The following is a 13,212-nucleotide window of genomic DNA, read 5'->3' as shown; positions in this document are numbered from 1 at the left end:
CACAAAAGACACGTCTACAAAGCATGTGCTCTCCTGCATGGTTGGGGTGGGAAGAAGTAACAAAATCCACCTACTGGAGGTTCTTTTAAGTAACCCATACAAATAGAAAACCTGGATATCGCTGTGGCCTAAGTCAAGAAAGATATTGAGATCAGAAAAAGTCAATCTTATTTCAAGATAATTTAGTCACAAGAGACAAGCAGGTAAAGTTGTAGTGCAGAAAAAGCCCTCAGGCTTTTAGTAATCAAAGGGATTACTGAAAAGTTTCTTAAACACAGGTTTCTTATTTGTCATATTCTTAGAATTTCCAAAGATTTCTGCTAACACATTAATATTAGTCATTAGTCATTATTGACACTAGGAGCAGCTACTGGAATTTTTACCAGATGGATACTTAGCTGACTAATTTGCTGTTTAGAACAAGTTCTCACTTGTTCTAAACAGTAGAAGTCTAAAGATGAGGCATACCAAGATTGGGTAAGAGATGGGAGAGAAGAAATATATAACTTCTCAAGTTATTTTTTAAAATCATTTGCCAGAATCAGGATCATGAGCTATTCTGTCCCCATTCTTATATTTTGTGCTCTGCCATGAGACAACTATACTTCTAAAAGAAGAATGATTTTGAAACTTCTTAGCCTTCCTGATGTTTGCACTGATATTGTATTTTTACAGAGAAAGAGATTAAAACATTTTGATATTCTGGCCAGAAAGAAGGCAGATGAAAGCTGCTTCTGTAGCACCAAACAAATGAAATAATTCTGTATGGAAAACATTTTATTGTCAGGAGACAGAGAGAGCAATGAATGAACATTAAGAATTGTGCACTTGTTTTGGATTTATTTGTTTATCTGTTTGTTTATAATTTTACATTTCTTTGATGCAAGAAATAATATTTTTCTTGGATTTATGTGGCAATCTCTTTCATGTTTTAGGGATTTAAAAGAAATGTTTAAATAATTCAAGGTGTTCTAGCAGGTATGTAGGTTGTGAAGTTTATTTGCTTTGATACAGATAATCAGAGTTGGAAGGGACCTTGTAGAAGATCTAGTCCAACCCCCTGCCCAAGTAGGAGACCCTACACCATTTCTGACAAATGGCAGTCCAATCTCTTCTTGAAAGTCTCAACTGATGGCGCTCCCACAACTTCCGAAGGCAAGCTGTTCCATTGGTTGATTGTTCTCACTGCCAGAAAATTTCTCCTTGTTTCCAGGTTAAATCTCTCCTTGTTCAGTTTCCATCCATTATTCCTTGTCTGGCCTATAGGAGCTTTAGAAAATAGCTTGACTCCTTCCTCCCTGTGGCAGCCCCTCAAATATTGGAAGACTGCTATCATGTCTCCCCTGGTCCTTCTCTTTACTAGACTAGCCAAGCCCAGTTTCTGCAACCGTTCGTTGTATGTTTTAGCCTCCAGTCCCCTAATCATCCTGGTTGCTCTTCTCTGTACTATTTCTAGAGTCTCAACATCTTTTTTATAATGTGGTGACCAAAACTGGATGCAGTACTCTAGGTGTGGTCTTACTAAGGCTTTATAGAGTGTTATTAGTACTTCCCTTGATCTTGACTGTATCCCTCTGTTAATACAACTTTAAACATCTAAAAGCATAGTTCCATTCTTGATAAGGTGGAAATATAGTACAAGGTCTTTTATGACAGGTTGTAGGAAATGCTTAATTAAATATGTAGCATTTTACAACAGCCCCAGGAAATAAGATAAACAGAAAACACTTATGATGTGTTGAAAAATTGTATACTTATTTGTATGTATTCTGGCCATTTCACAGGATCAAATTGTACATTTATAATAATTTCTTGGCCGGGAGTAAGGTATTGATTCAAATAGAATTAGCAAAAGCTCTTTAAACCATTTAAAAATCTTATACATATATCAAAATCCACTCACGTAATGCTACGACTCTGGATTCCAGCCTTATTAAAGTTTCTGGCCTTTTTTCATACATTTAACAGCAGATTTTACATTCACAATTATGAGGAAGTAATCTTCTGTTCTCCAAGCTTTTCTTTACTTTCCATTTTTATTTGAAAATTAAAGTATAGGTAGTTCTCAACTTACAACAGTTCATTTAGTGACCATTCAAAGTTACAACATCACTGAAAAAGTGACTTATCATTTTTCACTCTTAAGACCACTGCAGCATCCCCATGGTCATGTGATTTACATTCAGATGTTTAACAACTGGTTCATATTTATGATGGTTGCAATGTCCCAGGGTCATGTGATCATTTTTGTGAAATTCTGTCAAGCAAAGTCACTTAGTAAAGTTGTTACTAATTTAATAACTGCTGTGATTCACTTAACAAATGTGGCAACAAAAGATGTAAAATGGTGCAGAACTCACTTAACTAATTTATCACTTAGCAACATAGCTTCTGGGCTCAATTGTGGTCAAGGACTACCTGTATTAGTTGTATTCATGAGATTCAAGTGATTGATTCAAAAAGATTTTGGGATTGTTCCAAAGACAGATTCCTGTAATGCATTCTGAATCTACAGCTCACTCTTATCAAAGTATTAAAGAAATTTGAACTGATTAGAAATATATATGGGGAAGCCTATAGAGAAATGCAATCAATATAATCAATTCTTATAATCACTGTCCTTCTAGGCCTTTAACAAAAGTTCCAAAGGATTATGATATGGATTCAAGATAGCTGGAAAAATCCCAGTCTTCTAGATTCTTCAATGCCTTTCTATTGTTATGGTTATATAGGAGAAAAATATTTAATTTTATAAATATTCTTTAGTGAAGTTCCATTTTGTTCCAGATATACAGTAGCTGAAATAGGCAGAACTGAAAGAAATGTCAAGAACAAAAGAAATATGATTGCTTTATTTATGTGCCAGTGTGGATAGGTAATTAAGGAGAGGTGCCCACGTGTCTGTGCTAATTATAGATGAATGAGATGCCTTAGGAGAGAGTTTACAAGATAATTATGTCTAAATTTTATATATTTCTAACAAATATGCACCAAGATGTATTAAACTAGAACTCTGATAGGAAAAAAATAGGAGCAATAGAGTATACGGAATGAATTCAGCATTACCTGTGTCATCCAGAATGCCTTTAGTTTCTAGCCTCTTGGCAGTTGGGATTTCTGATCTTTCTACTCAAAAGCAGAAAAAGTAATTGCTCTTTTTGTTCTAATACATACAGCATGTAGCCCAAAATCATAGAGTCTTTTAGAGTTTTGAGATAAAGTCAGTAAATAGCCTTGGGTCCAGAAGCAACTGCTGCCTACATAGTGTGTTTTGAGAATTTCAATTGGAATAATACATGCTATCTTTCAAAAGCTTTCCTTAATCTTATTTATCCTTTATTCTCCTACTTTTAGGTTTTTGTTTTTACTACTTACTTATTTCTTATAATGTTTTTGAAATACTTTTCAAGCTACTGTGTGCCCTACTAAAACACCTCTGACTCGATCGCTTGATTATACATAAAGAATGACTCGATTGCCAGGCTTCATTGGAATTTGGTAGGGAACAACTTTTTACCTGGATCATTTATGTCAAGCAGTGAACCTATCGATTTTTTTGCTGTGTAAGACCTGATGCAGCTATTTACAAATGCATTTTAGGCAATTTGGCTAAGTCATGTAAAAGAGATAGCTTTATTGTGCATTGGTGTGGAGATTCATTCAGAGAATCTATAGTTAGGAAATCTATCGTAATATGAAACTATTGCAGAAATAACAGATGATCAAAAACAAGAATCCCAACCAAAAGAGATGGTGGAAGAAAGATATACAAGATACACAAGAATCACAAGAATCTCTCTCTCTCTCTCTCTCTCTCTCTCTCTCTCTCACACACACACACACACACACACACACACACACACACACACACCACATATGAATAGAAGATATATCTGATATACAGTAACCAATGGAATTATTTCATATTCTGCAGAAGTCCATAGTAAAATATGGACTGTAGCTCTTTATCAGAAGCTTTTTTAATCCCCTCTTCTCTTTCACCCCCCTTCTGTTGTCTCATTTTCACTAGCTCCATAGTGGCAGACATCTTTTCTGTTGCCTAATTACTGTGATGCTGTGCAATGATTAGGATTTCTGCAAAGTGTTTACTTTATTCAGAGCTACCACTTATCATTCATTTACATTCCAGAGTACCTTGGGAAGCACCCACCTAATGCTCTTGTCACTTTCCAGCTGTTGGAGCCTATGCTGAGACTGTGTTCCAAATAATTTGAAACCTATTATAATTTCAGCGGTAATTGCTCTGTTTCCTAAGGTTGTTCTATAGCCTTCTTATTCCCTCTTGTGTATTTATGTTGTTTATATCTTCCTGGTACTCCTAAAAAGGTCGCAAATGTAACTTCGTATTTCTGGTAAGCTAATAGTTATGACATGAATTCTGTACTGAATTACTGCTTTTATTCATTTTAATGCCCTTTCTAGTGTCTGTAACGAAGTGCTGAACAGAAAGCTGCATCCTTGAATACCTGCAAGTACACCTTATGATCTACTATCATGGGGGAAGCCTCACATGTTCATCCATATCCAACTTAATAGTATCAATAACAACTGAATATGTCATTAGCCATTATATTATAATTTTGATCATTTTAAATATTTTATTTTATATTTTATTCTAACCAATTTTCCCCTGATTAATATATAAAAATAGATACTATAGCTATCTATATATCTTTTAAATATATATACTTTATGAAGCAAAACCAACCGTTGAAATATGTTTTGTTCCTACAATACCAAGTCCCGATTGTACACACAGACAAATTTTATAAAATTATACAAAATAACTAAGATTCTCAGGTTAAAAAAAGTCTGTTTTGGGAATGATATTAAACCAAAGTGAAATGATTTTTTTTTTTTTTTTAGATTCTGAAATAGGATCCAAAGAAAATGTTTCCAGAGAGCAGTCAGATAATGGTTCTCCTCCAAGTCACCAAGGACAGGAAGTTGATGAAGATCTGGTAAGTATTTCATATACTTAATGTGCTGATAATATGACATTTAGTTACTTTTGAATGAATCTTTATATGGAATCTTTATAGCTGGTTCGTTTATTTCCTTTTCCAGCACAGAATTCATTAGATAGATGATAGCTATATAAAGTGGCAGGCTTCAAATAATTTAACAACCGGTTCTCTGCCTGGTTGCTGGGTGGGCATGATCATGGAGGACGTGGCCTAGTCAGCATCCTGCACCATCCTGGTAGTGAAAACAGAATGTGGAAGGCCCATTTTTAACCTCCCTGGGCTACAGGGATTCTCTGGAGGCCAGAAATAGGCCCATTTTCACTCTCCATGAGCCTCTGTGAGGCCCATTTTATACCCCCCTGTGCTCCATGTGCCCCCTGCACTTACCTGGTATTGTATACTGTTCTCCCTCTGGTCCACTTTTCCAGAGGGAACTTTATTGTATTCTGATTGGTTAAGACTCCTGACAGCTGAGTATAAAGGGGCTGTCAAAAAGGTTATCAGCTGCTATGGTCATTAGCCAAGCAGCCATGTTGTTAGCTCTGTTAACTGATCAAATGGTTAGCTTTTAAAATAAAAGCCTCGCTTCCAGTCTGTGTGCACTGCTGTTCAAGGTACTGAACACCTGGGATCCAAAACAGGTCATGTGGGGACTCCTTGAAGGGGCGGGGCAGGGTGGAGTGGGGCCAGCCAGTTGTCAGAACTACCAGTTTGCCAAACCTGATGTAAAATTAACATCTGGTTTGCCCAAATCATATGAAGCCCACCCTTGGCTATATAAATGTGTTATAGCAAATAAATGTATCTAGGGTATATCTGTATATAGCAAACATAAATATAAAAGTTTCCCTTTTACATTTGTGTCTGATACTAGAGAACAGTATGCTTAGGAAATGATGCTAATTTCTGTGTTCATTAGCCAGCATCATTATATACTACCTTCCCACCAAAGTGTTACCAATTTATCTACTCACATTTCCATAGATGAACTGCTAGGTGTGCAAGAGCTGGGGTGAGTTGTGAGAACTCATTCCATTTCACAGTGCTTTGGTCTCAAACTCAGGCTGTCAGTTCTCTAGCTCACAAGCTCAGCCATTGCATCCCCTTTAAGAAATATTACTTTGTGTTATACATTTAAGCATAGATAACTTGATAGGATTCAAGTTGAAGCAAAATCTTTTCCTTATTTTACTTATTTATGTACAGGTAAAACTCAAAAAATTAGAATATCGTGCAAAAGTTCATTTATTTCAGTAATGCAACTTAAATGGTGAAACTAATATATGAAATAGACTCATTACATGCAAAGCAAGATAGTTCAAGCCGTGATGTGTCATAATTGACATGATTATGGCTTACAGCTCATGAAAACCCCAAATCCACAATCTCAGAAAATTAGAATATTGTGAAAAGGTTCAATATTCTAGGCCCAAAGTGCCCCATTCTAATCAGCTAATTAAGCCATAACACCTGCAAAAGGTTCCTGAGCCTTTAAATGGTCTCTCAGTCAAGTTTAGTAGGAATCACAATCATGGGAAGGACTGCTGACCTGACAGCTGTTCAGAAAACCATCATTGACATCCTCCATAAGGAGGGAAAGCCTCATAAGGTAATTGCAAAATAAGTTGGATGTTCTCAAAGTGCTGTATTTGATGTTCTCAAAGTGCACATTAATATAAAGTTATATGGAAGGGAAAAGTGTGGAAGAAAAAGGTGCACAAGCAGCAGGGATGACCGCAGCCTGGAGAGGATTGTCAGAAAAAGGCCATTCAAAAGTGTTGGGGACTTTCACAAGGAGTGGACTGAGGCTGGAGTCAGTGCATCAAGAGCCACCACACAGAGACAGATACTGGACATGGGCTTCAAATGTTGTATTCCTCTTGTCAAGCCGCTCCTGCACAACAAACAATGTCAGAAGCATCTTACCTGGGCTAAAGAAAGACAGAACTGGTCTGTTGCTCAGTGGTCCAAAGTCCTCTTTTCTGATGAGAGCAACTTTTGCATCTCATTTGGAAGCCAAGGACCCAGAGTCTGGAGGAAGAATGGAGAGGCACACGCTGCAAGATTCTTGAAGTCCAGTATGAAGTTTCCACAGTCTGTGTTGATTTGGGGAGCCATATCATCTGCTGGTGTTGGTCCACTGTGCTTCATTAAGTCCAGGGTCAACGTAGCTGTCTACCAGGAGATTATGGAGCACTTCATGCTTCCTTCCACAGACGAGCTTTATGGGAATGTTGACTTCATTTTCCAGCAGGACTTGGCACCTGCCCACACTGCCAAAAGCACCAAAACTTGGATCAATGACCATGGGATTACTGTGCTTGATTGGCCAGCAAACTCTCCTGACTTGAACCCCATAGAGAATCTATGGGGCATTGCCAAGAGAAAGATGAGAGATATGAGACCGAACAATGCATAAGAGCTGAAGGCTGCTATTGAAGCATCCTGGTCTTCCATAACACCTCAGCAGTGCCACAGGCTGATAGCTTCCATGCCACGCCGCATTGAGGCAGTAATTGCTGAAAAAGGGGCCCAAACCAAGTACTGAGTACATATGCATGCTTATACTTTTCAGAGGTCCGATATTGTTATATGTACAGTTCTTGTTTTATTGATTACATGTAATATTCTAATTTTCTGAGATTGTGGATTTGGGGTTTTCATGACCTGTAAGCCATAATCATGTCCATTATGACAAATCACGTCTTGAACTATCTTGCTTTGCATGTAATGAGTCTAACTCATATATTAGGTTCACCTTTTAAGTTGCATGAACTTTTGCATGATATTCTAATTTTTTGAGTTTCACCTGTATATGTAAATTGAGAGTGCAATATAATATGATATCTTAAAAAAAAATAAACATTTGACAAAATGCATAAATAAAAGAAATGCATATGCTGCACCACATTAGCAATAAATTTACCACAATGAAAACACATACTCCCCCACTAGAGACAATGCCACTGGTCTTGTGGAAGGTCAGAAGGATAGGCACCAATGTCATCTCAAGGGACAAGATGTTGCAAAGCACCGGGGACACAACAGAGAAGGCTCTTCTCCTGGCTTCACCAGCCAGAATTCCTTGACTGTTGGGATCTGCAACATCCCTCCTCTGACAGCATGGCTGAGGTGCATCTGTCCCATAGGGATAATGTAGTTCCTCAAGTAACCTCAACAGGGCTAAACAACGATGATGACGAACAGCACCCTGGATTGCACCTGGAATCAAACTGGCACTCAGTGCAGCTTCTGAAACATCAGTGTAACATGGGCCACTCTAGGCTCTAAAGAACACCTACACTGTTGCACTCTGCACCAGTTGAAGCTTCCAGATACACTTCAAGGGTAACTCTTGTAAATTTTTATTCTAAATGAAAATCAGGATTTAGATTTGAAATTTGTTGTAATTCTGACAGAGTTATACTATCCCTTAAAAAGGAGTTATGAGGCCTGGAAGTGCTACTTGACTTTCTTTCAGTTTTGTAAAATATCTAAAGAAAGGAAACCTGTTGTACAGTTACCCCTGTTGTGCTAGCTATGATTCATCCTGAGCTGCTTGGATTGGCAATGCTAAATACATAATTTTCTATGCCAGAAAAATAATTTGATGGTCCTGAAACATTATTTTTCTCTTTGTTTGAAAAAAAAAAATGAGGTTCAACTGCTTAGTGGAAGAACATGTGCTTTCCATGCAGTAAAATTAATTTGGATGTATTTCTTTCAAGAAACTTCAGCATGTTCTTCCCATAGTTTTGTGTAACTAATGCACCAGACTGCTGATAAATGAAATTATTTTAGAGTCACTTCCATTACAAAGTCTCTAAGAAGTATTTCATTTGAATTTTATAGAAATACTGACTATATTCAGTTTTACAAACATGAAAATGAAGTTTATGTAAAATCTAATTAATATACTGTATAAAGACAAGAACTTAAAACAGAATACTCAGATGCAGATGGGATGTTGAGGAAAATGGTAGAAGTGATCATTTATTTTAACTCTCAAACGGAGCACAAAATCCTGCAGTTGTGAAAAGCAAACATAAATGAAAACTCTTCTTTTAATTGGAGAGTATCACACTGTTGAATACCTTCTAATTCTGCAATCACTGTTCAACCCAGCAAATAAGAAGATTTAGTGGTTGGATCTATGTTCTTAATCTGTATACATTTGCATTTCAAAAAGCCAACTAGCTTCACCTAAGTGAGCCCTAACAGTAATGAAAAAGAACTCAAGGGAAAATGCATAGTGTGATCTATGCAGTGATTCCTGAATTCCTGCATCGGATTAACTTATCTAACCCTTGAAATTTTGCCTCAAACCTTAGAATAGACAAACAAACCTCTACCTGATACATTTAGTAATTCTAATTGGCAGATTGTAGCCATCAGTCATTAGACAAATGCAATCCCACTATTCCAATAATAAAAATAGCCCAGATAATTATTTGCCTATTACCTTATGAAACATGAATCTGTTTTGACAAAGATAAAATTGAGATAAAGTCTTCTTACTTTAAAGAACTAAAAAGAGCCCAAATATAAAATATTAAACTTATATTAAACTTACTGTTTGCTTTTACAGCCTGGGACAAATAAAAAAGCAGAGGAATTCTCCAATCAAGGACTCTGTTAAGTGCATTCCACTCAACATCTGGGGAAGATGCCAGGAGAAAAAAAATTAAATTAAAATCCAGATAAAGATAGTTGTCTTATCCCCCCACAATTTGGACCAGAATTTATTATTATTAAGCAAGCCAGTTATTAAGTGAGTCATGCTCAATTTTATACCCTCTTTTGCCATGGTTGTTATGTGAATCACTGAAATTGTTAGGCAAATCACAGCAGTCATTATGTGAACCATGTAGTCATTAAATGGGTCTGTTTTCTCCCATTGATGTTATTTGTCAGAAGCTGGTTGGGATGGTCATACATGATCCCAGGATGTTGCAGCCATTGTAAATACATGCCAATTGCCAAATGTCCAGTTTTTGATTTTCACTCTGAGAAAGCTGTAAAAGTTGTAAATCACTTTTCTTCAGTGCCATTGTAACTTCAAATGGTTGCTAAATGAATGGTTGGGAGCCAGGACTACCTGTAGTCACTTTTTTTTTTTTTTTATTTCCAGTCAATTTCAGCAGTTGAGATAAAAAAGTAAATGCTGCTGAGCAGAAAATGTCATGAGCCAAACTGTCTGCTACACTCTCAGCTCTTAAAGTTGGCAAGGTCAGGGAACACTCCAATTATTCAAAACAACAGTCTGAAAGTCTGACAGAGTTAGCCTATATTCCTTCTTATACCAAACAAAATCAATAATAGTTATTTTGAGTTTATTTCTGATGCTTTGTATTTTCCCAGCACAATGGGATGTCATTTTATCTCCCTTAATAGTTCATTGTTTTCTTCTCCAGAGCCTACATTCCTTTGCATATTTTCTAGGTATCCAATTTATAATTGGTGGGCATTCCCTATTGTATAAATATAAAATTGTAACTCAAGTGGATCAGCTAGAAAGAATGAATGATCCACAGCCATAAACAGATCATTTCACTATCATTTCACTATCTCTGAAGCACTCCTGGATAGAAAATATTAACCATCTCTCTTGCAGCCACAGCATGTTGCTGACTTGTTAAATATTCGACCAAGACCATTTTTGCACAAGCTCTGTTATCAAGCAGGTATTCCTTATTCTATGTCTACATTTGATTTTATATTTGAATGCATTTTATTAATTTCTGTTAAATTTCATTATACCACTAGCTGTTCCATCCAATTATGTGTCACCCGCAAATTTGATAAGCATTTCTTAGCATTCTTCAGTTAATGTGAATGCAAACGTGAAAAAATTTGTGGCCAAAACTGACGTTTATGGAATCTTATTTCATTGCTTTCTGCTTCAATTTGATGAAAACTCTCTTAGTATAATATAGAAGGCAGTTTTGTAAACACTTGAGCATAACCTCCAGTGGTGTGATTCAAATTTTTTTGCTACTGGTTCTGTGGGCGTGGCTTGGTGGGCATGGCACAGGAAGTGTTATATCTGGAGGAGTGGGCGCAAAGAACGGAGACGAGGCATCGGATAGTGACTCAACTCTTTATTAGTGACTTCAGAAAGAGAACAACTCGCTAGGGCAGCAGCAGCTCCTTTTATAGAGCTGGCTGCTGTCACAGTGTCCAATGATTTAAGTTTGCCGCGCTGGAAGCATCCAATCAGCGGCGACCCGCTATCAGCCAATCAGACTAGTCGGAAACGACCAATCACAATCTGCTAACTGCGGGCCAATGAGAAGTGCAGGATTACGAGCCTGCTGTGGAAGTAAAACTATTAGGATTTAAAACTAGTGCGTTTGCTTAGTTCGTAACACCCCTTCCCCCTAGGTTCCGTCTGAGGGGTAGGGTGATGTATTCTTCCAAATAGGCAGGTCGTTTCACCTGACTACTCGATTTACGTTGCTCCACCGGTCTTTGCCCTGGCTCTGGTTCCAGTGTGCTGCGTGCCGGACTTGATGGCAACGATAGTCCAACCTCTTCGCTGGGTGACTCGGGGTTGTCATCTCTGCTTCCGTCACGGCTGTCATTTGGATTGCTTGGATTTGCTTCAGTTGCAGTACTGCTTTGAGGTGAGCCGATCACCTGGCTTGGTTCTCCTTCGGCCGGTGAGTATCCCGGGGTTGGTTGTGCTGATTGCTGGTTTTCGCTTACTGGGTCGTATGCTACTTCTCTTCCAGTCCCTTCGGTTTCCCTCCCCCCCCCCCCCGGTTTGAAATTCAGGGCTTGTGATGGGGGTAGGTGCTAGTCGGGAGCGAAGTTGGTCGATGTGGCGCTTCCACGTTTTTCCATCATCGGTTTGTAAATGGTAGGATCGAGGGCCCGTAGTTTGGGTTATGGTAGCAGGGACCCACAATGGGTCGCCAGAAAAGTTTTTTGCAAAGACTAGGTCGCCTACCTTGAATGTGCGACATCTGCTGCTGGACCCCAGGGGCTTCTCCGGCGTGTAGGCAGGGTGTAGGCGATCAAGATGTGAGCGAAGTTTTCGGCCCATGAGCAGTTCGGCCGGGGTTCTGTTTGTGGTGCTGCTTGGGGTGATATGCTGGAGGAGGAGCATCCTGGTCACCTTGTCATTGATGTCCCCATGGTCCATCTTGTGTAGCGTTTTCTTTATGAATTGGACCATGCGTTCAGCCCTGCCATTGGCCTCCAGGTGAGCCGGCGAAGTTAACGCGTGGCATATTCCCCGGTCTGCTAGGTACTGTTCAAATGCCAGAGCAGTGAATTGAGGGCCATCATCTGAGACCAGGACATCTGGTAACCCGTGCGTAGCGAATAGTCTGTTTAGTTTTTTGACAACTGCTTCTGTGGTGGTGCTCTTCATTTTGTGGACCTCCAGCCAGTTGGAATAGGCATCTACTGTTATAAGAAATGTGTGTCCCTTGGTGGGTCCCGCAAAATCGATGTGGATATGGGACCAAGGACCTCGAGGCGTTTCCCATTCAGTCAGTGGGGCTTTTGGTGGAGCTGAGCGAGTTTCCTGACATTTGGAGCAGGTGGCCACCCAGGTCTCTATTTGCTTATCTATACCTGGCCACCATACGTAGCTCCTTGCCAGTGCCTTCATGCGCACGATGCCTGGGTGTCCATCGTGCAACAGTTTTAGAACATTATACTGTAGTCTCTCAGGGATTACGACTCTGTCTCCCCACAAGATGCATCCTTTTTGGGAGAAAAGTTCTGTCTGTCGGTTTTTAAAAGGTTTAAGGATGTCACTGGGTTCGTTGTCAGGCCAACCTCTTTCCACCCAGCTGAGGACTAGTGCCAAACAAGGATCTTTCTTTGTTTCCGAGGCGATGTCCCGTGCAGTCAGGGGTGGTGACGGAAGAGTTTCTATTTGTAGTGCAGCTAGGGTTGGAGCTGGGTCGCTGATGACTTCTGGAAGCGGAGAATGGTTCAAAGCGTCAGCGTGGGGAATGGCTTTTCCGGGGCGATGTAGTAGTTGGTAATTGTAGGCAGCCAGAAACTCTGACCAACGTGTCATTCGGGGTGATAAAATGTGGGGAGTTGGTTTGTCTCCCGCTAAGATGCCAAGTAATGGTTTGAGATCAGTGATTATGGCAAAGGGTCTTCCGTATACATACTCATGGAATCGTTTGATCGCAGACACAATAGCGAGAGCCTCTTTATCGAGTTGGCTATAGTTTCTCTCGGTTTTAGATAAAGTTCT

The sequence above is a fragment of the Notechis scutatus genome, chromosome 4, assembly GCF_049901735.1.
Source record: "Notechis scutatus isolate UNSWTSFEM ecotype Mainland chromosome 4, rNotScu1.2, whole genome shotgun sequence".
NCBI lineage: Eukaryota > Metazoa > Chordata > Lepidosauria > Squamata > Elapidae > Notechis > Notechis scutatus.
This window is presented reverse-complemented; position numbering follows the sequence as displayed.